The following is a 6,800-nucleotide window of genomic DNA, read 5'->3' on the forward strand; positions in this document are numbered from 1 at the left end:
AGGAAGGTATAGTTAACTGCATCCCTAAATCAGGAGAATAAATCATATAAGTGTTAAATGGATAAACAGGACTTAAAATTAGGAATTGCATAAGGGAAAATATGGATTGAATACTAACAGAATGGTGATCTAAGTCCAGGAGCAGTATAAGAAGCAGGCTAAGAAAGTGACAGCTACAATAAAGATGACAAAAACAGACTGACTATGAAAAGCAGGTTAAAGGTAATCTAAGAGAATTTTTTTGCTATATGGGAGTGAGGAGGGGATGTAAGAAGAACCCTTAGTGTATGAAGAAGATAGGAAAGAAGGAATCTGTTAACATATTTATTGAGGAAAATAGTTTCAAAGAACAGGTATATGAATGAAGGAAAAGGATAAGAAGTTGGTTCATGGAGTTTGAATCAGATCCATACTTGGATATTGATCAGTAGCTGCCTGTGTTCTTTTGAATGGAGGTCACTATTAAGAAAATACCTTCTGAATACTGTTTTGTATTTCATGGAATGTTTTTTGTGCACCACCTCCAACAATATTTTAAGATTTGGTGGGTTTGGGATTTATGAAGTGTTAGAAGTTGAGCAGAATAGAAGTATTGTTTGGAACAAAAAAAAAGAATACCAAGCTTTTGGAGATGGTAAAGCTATGTGGGCATGTGTTTATGCCAAGATAGGCTAGATGTCAAAGTCTACCCATTTTTGGTTGGTTGGCAGTGGAATGTTATCAGAAGTGAAGAAAAGCGAGTCATGGCCTTTCTTTCTGAATATAAGTTGACATTGTGTTCTGGTAGTATTAAAATTCATTAAATTATCTTTATCATATTCAAGAATGGCTAGAAGATCAGTATTTGAAGCATTGGCAATAGAAGATCAGTAGAGTCATCGGAGCACTTCAAGATTTTGTAAATGAAGAGGAATGGAATGGAACCATCAGCAAAGCTATGATTAAGACTGAGCATTAGCAGAAGATGATGATTCATATAGGAGGAAGAGTGTAGGTTAATCACAGAGCCTTGGACACTCCATTGTTGGAAAAATCACACAAGAGGGAACTATCTACCATGACATGAAATGAATGACCAGAAAAAAATCTGGCTATTTTGCTAACAAAAGGTAGGGGGGGGAGAGCATATGATGGTGGGTGGTAAGACAACCACAATGTCAGGAAATATCAAGAGCAACTACATTACTTTCCATGGCCTGTGTCTAAAGTTGGTTAAAGTTAGTAGCAAGGTTGTCTGTAGAATGAAATTGGCATATTCCATATTGTGGATCGTTAATTAATTCATAAGTCTCTAGGTAGTGAAGAAACTGGTTGTTGACCTTCTTATTCACTTTTGAGGACAGTGGGATGATAGTTTGATAGCTAATATTTATCTACCTTTTTTTAAGAACAGGCTGGATAAATTGAGCTTGATTTGTGGATAGATGCCTGATGGTAATATGACAGCTTATAAAGCCAAGTTTCTTGATCACAAACTTTTAGTATGTCTGGCCCAGAGACTTATTATTATCAAGACTATTGAATATTTTTCTGATGTCCTGGCAAAAGATCAGAGAAGCCAAGTTTCTTGATCACAAACTTTTAGTATGTCTGGCCCAGAGACTTATTATTATCAAGACTATTGAATATTTTTCTGATGTCCTGGCAAAAGATCAGAGAAATAGTATGAGAGATTTATCTTGGTTGTCTAAACAAGACATGAGTTGGAGGAGGAAAAACTAATGCTAAGATGTCTTCTGCTATATCTTTGGAAGATGTTATTATTGTTCCATCAGGATGAAAAAGATGTGGAAACAAAAAAAAAAAAAAAAGCAGAAGCTTTGTCCAACAGCTTTACCCTGAAAAGCTGCTATAGAGTTGATGATTTTTCAGTTACAAACGGTAGGCTGAGTAAAATCTGGCATTTTAACTTGAGATATTGAGCTGCATTCCTAGCTTGAATGGTGGTTGTAGGTTTGGATCGGAATAGGGAATAAGGGAACTCATGCCAGCAAGAATAATTTCAGTTATTAATTAATGAAAAATATTTAGTTTACAAATTATTATTAATAATACATGGCAGCTCCAAGGAGTCCAAAGACTCATCACGGGAGGGCACCAACTCTCCATCTCCACCACTCAATCCACCAACTACAGCAAATTGCATCATCTACACCAGGGCTGTCCAAAGCACTGCCCACGGTGCGATATTGTGCGGCCCGCCTGTGGGTTTTGATTTTCACGAGCGAAAAAATAACAATTTGAATCGAATGCATATTAGATATTTATCACTAATCGATAATCTCGATGTTGATAATTTTATTTGGTGTTTTTACATCACTATATATCCACATGTTTTTCAAATATTAGATGTGTCAAAGAAGCGTTCTTACACTGTTTTGTAAGAACGCTTCCAACGTGCATGCTGCTCCGGGTGCTCATGGGGGGAACGTGAGCGTGCAATTAGTGTTGTTCGTTTGTTCAGCTTTCGAGGTTGTGTCACTGCTGTTCGCCAAATTATTAGATACGCATTGTGATGTGGCCTTCAGGTAAATTTTTTTTTCTAATGCGGCCATCGGATTACCTAAGATTGGATAGCCCTTATCTACACCAACACCATCTTCCTCCCACCACTATCACTAGTATTTTCACAGACAGTCGCAAACATCCATGCCCACAGCAGGATTCGAACCTGCAGCCTTTTGGCTGGAAAGTGGATGTTAATCTTACATCTAAATTCTTTTTACGATGCAAGATATTGTTTTCCTTACAAAAGCCTGAGGGTTTTCTTGCCCTAGACGTTTGCTCAGTGATATCTTGAGCAAAAGTGTTACTTAATAATATATCTTGAAGGAACATTACCACCCTAGTCTATAAGTTCAGGTTTGAATGAGGTGGTATTGGCGTTTCTTCTGACATATTAATAGGATAGTCATTGTAAGTACAAATGGTCAAAAGTTCCATGCATCATAAATTGAGGACTGACTGTATACTATATTTAAAGTTGTTGTTGTGTTGCATTAGTATTTAGTTAAGATATGGCTTATATGGAGAAATGTAATTATTATCTGTGTTATAAGAAATATACTAATCAATAGCATAATAATGACTCTGTCTTTCATTCTTCCCATCACACAATTTTATGAGATCCTATAAATTGGAAGTATGCTTTGATTTGATATAAATACATATGTATGATTTGATATATATGTATTTGTTTGGCTCTTTCTGAGCTTTAATACGAGGTGTGGCTATTAAATAACAAGACAAGGTGCACTGAGAATCGTGTACTTGTAACAGTGGGATGCACTTGCGCCCTGAATGACCTTGAAGGTTCTAGAAACAGTTGAGATAAGCATTTTTCGTTGTCACTTGTAGTTAGTCTGTAGCAGTTATAAAAGAACCCTGCATGAAGTCGCCTTGCCAGAATAATGTGTAACGTTAAACTCGAGCAGCATGAACAAAAGGAAACGAACAAAACGTTGCAAAAATTAATGAAATTGTCTGCAATGATCGCCGATTAAGCATTCAGGTGATAGCAGTCATGGTGCACATTGATAAGGGGACTGCACCACAAATTTTGCTTGAGAAACTTGTGTCAGGAGCAGAAAGACGTCCAGAAACAAATTTGCACTGACATCATGGAACGGCTGACAGCCGAGCCAGACTTGCAGGAGAAGATCATCATCACGTGTGATGAGACGTGGATTTTCCATTATGATCCAGAAATAAAAAGTCAATCGATGCACTGGAAAACTCCCAAGTCACCGAGAATGAAAAAAGCAAGAATAAGCAAGTCATAACTAAAGACAATGCTGATTGTTTTTTTTTGTTTTTTTATATATCAGTCGCATGGTAATGGTTGAATGGGTACCAGAGGGTCAGACAGTTAATCTACATTATTACCTAGAGGTTCTGGCCAAGCTGAGAGAACGAGTGAGAAAGAAGAAACCCGATCTGTGAAAGAACAGTGCTTGGATTCTCAATCAGGACAACGCTCCAGCCCACAGTGCACTGACTGATAAGAAGATACCAGTGTTGGACCATCCACCTTACTCATGGACTTAGCTCCATGCGATTTTACCTTTTTTCCAAAGTTGAAAACCGCATTGATGGGTACCCATTTTTCAGTCAATGGATGAAGTAAAGGAGAAAACAGCAGTTTTCTCCTTTACTTCATCCATTGACTGATGACTTGCAGCACTGCTTATGTAATGGTGTATAGATAGAGAAGGGGAGTATGTTGAAGGAGATAACAATTAAGTTGTACAATTGTAATAATAAACCACATTTTTGCAACCAGTCTCATTATTTAATAGCCACGCTTTGTATATATATATATAGTGTGTGTGTGTGTATCCCATTCGAGTGCCGTCTCCTATCCAGGAGGTTGACTACCATGATGTGACTCATGGTTAACTATGGACATGACTTGTGGTCAGAACCCTATCTCTTCCACAATATGTGGAAGAGATAGGGTCCTCACATGAAATTCATGTGTGTTCACAGGGCTGGTTTGCCTATTCTGAGGGATGAAAAAACCCTCTATCTCCATATGAGACCAGCTAACTCACCTTTAATCGAAAGAGACCAGATAAAAGGTTCCTTACATCATAGACAGGAATTGAATCCAGTTTTTGCCAACCAAAGGGCTTTGTCTATATCAGCTAAGCTATGAGGCTGTGTGTGAGTGTTAATTCATGTTTATGTGTAATAAAAGTATGTACTTAATTTTATTGAAATTTTCTTTCTTATCTCCCTTTTTGTGTTCTTTTTAGCTAAGCTTCAGAAATCATATTTTATACAGCATCGTTAGGAAATGTAAAAATTTCACACGAAGTTTGTTTTCATTTTAGATAATGAAGTGAAGAACTTTCCCCAGAAGAGAAAAAGTCGAGTAATTCTTAGAAGCAAGAACTCCAAGAAACACAAATAGTTTTATACATGGATAGCAATCTTTATTTTAAAACTTTATAGATTTACTAAATCAGTGTAAATTCTTTTAAGTGTACAGATCTCTTTTCGTAGATGCTGGATAATTATGCATAGTAATTGATCTGAGAAGACACTCTCCAAGCACACAGCTATTTCAACTGTGTTGAAAACCAGCACAAAATGAGTTAATGAACAGTCATTGAGACTGCCTGATTTGGCCATTAGTGTGAAAAAAATATATTCAAGTATTGAAAAATTACAAAGTCATTAGCCAATTCAAAACATTTCATTGCATGTTCTATGTCTGATTATTTTATACATAATATATTTTCATATTGATGTATTCTAAAGACATAAACATTTCAATAAAATCATTTCAAGTATTTTACTGCTATTTGTATTACTTTTTAATGCACTTGCAGCCAACTCTCACTGTGCTGAACTTCCTTTAAACATAATTTTTTTTTGTTTTGGGAGGATGTGGGACTAGGTCAAGATTTTTCAATTATTTGTTCCAGTGGTTTTTTATAATAGTGTTTGCTATAGTCATTACCACATGTACTTTAAAACCTTAAAAGTAAATACAGTATTGTTTCGTTTTGCTAGTTTCTTATGCTCTGTGGCATACTTCATCAGTAATAAAATATTTTAATTTCAAAAACTTAACTTCCACAGAAGTGTCATTGAATTGATGTGCATATGCTGAAATTTCAAACGGTTGGTTCTTTGTTGAGCTCTGTTGCATAATGTCTTTTATAACCTAATTCCCACTTTCATAGGTTCTTTATGTATGTTGTAGGTTTTTTTCACATGTTACAAAGTAAATTATATTCTTGTTTAATTCTATATTCAAGTGTAAGCAGACAAAGTTTGCACTTTAAATATTTTCATGGCTAGACTACTTGTGTACAGAGGCTAATGACATGACGTCAGTTGTCTTAATGTCCAATGATGCAAAGCACACTTATGGGAAGGGAGACTACTAAGACTGGTTTTGACCTTTATTGTGGTCTCATGTGGATGCCAAAACCAGAAGAAATACCAATGTGAATTAATGTCATCAGCCTCTGTTCTTATATATGAATCTTGCCTATCCTGACTGTCCGTGATAGATACAGCATGCATAGAAAAGTTTATATATACCTTATCCTGTAAGCAGTGAATAAGGTTCATTTGGTGACCTGAACAATACGAAGACTTGGGTCATTGGCGTGAAAACTTTTAAGACACTGTTTTAACACATTAGCAATTTACACATGATACTTTTCATTTAAGGCAAAGAAACAGCACATTTATAAATTTATCTTGCATCTCTACTGAAACATTTTGTGGCGTTTTGTAAAATATCCACAGTCTTAAGATTGTCGTCGTCCTTAAAATGTAATTCCCCGAGGTAATCAATTTCTTGTTCCCTTTTGTCACTTGATATGGTGTATATACTCCATCTTTCAGTGTCTTTATGACACCTTGCTTCTATGCAACATGATAGTGGGAAGTAGCAGTATATTAAGAAAGAATGTTTTGAGCAGTAGCTGAGATTAGTACACCCAGAAAAGGAAATATCCTATATTCTTCAGCTTTCACTGTGAAATATGTTTTGGGGTTTGAGAAATTCATGAAGTTGTTAAAACTATAAAGTGTTTTTTTGAAACACTTTATCCTTCTGAATTTTTTAGCCTTAATTGTGAAATGGGCTCTTTTTGGTCAGCCAAAACCTGTTGTTCACTAGGACCATTTTGTGAAATGGGCAACAATAAATTCACAACACGTTATCATGTTGGCAATTTAATAAATCCATGGAACAGCAGTTTTTTTTTTAGCAGACAGCAGGAATTTGCACGTGAGCACCTTCACTTCCATGGCTATAGAAAACATATTTGAAGTTG

The 6,800-nt window shown here is 35.9% G+C and overlaps 1 protein-coding gene across 3 annotated transcripts in view; it reads left to right on the forward strand.

Annotated features, from left to right (window-relative positions):
* Positions 1–5,308, forward strand: part of LOC150101594 (p21-activated protein kinase-interacting protein 1-like) — a 182,238-nt gene extending 176,930 nt beyond the window's left edge. For all 3 annotated transcript variants that reach the window (XM_090400702.1, XM_090400705.1, XM_090400704.1), the window contains one exon: positions 4,836–5,308. The gene's annotated coding sequence lies outside the window, so the exon portion shown is untranslated. The remainder of the gene's footprint in view (positions 1–4,835) is intronic.
* Positions 5,309–6,800: the final 1,492 nt, after the last annotated feature.

This window comes from Typopeltis vanoorti, chromosome 11 (assembly GCF_054136105.1).
Source record: "Typopeltis vanoorti isolate ZY-2024b chromosome 11, IOZ_Tvanoo_1.0, whole genome shotgun sequence".
Lineage (NCBI taxonomy): Eukaryota > Metazoa > Arthropoda > Arachnida > Uropygi > Thelyphonidae > Typopeltis > Typopeltis vanoorti.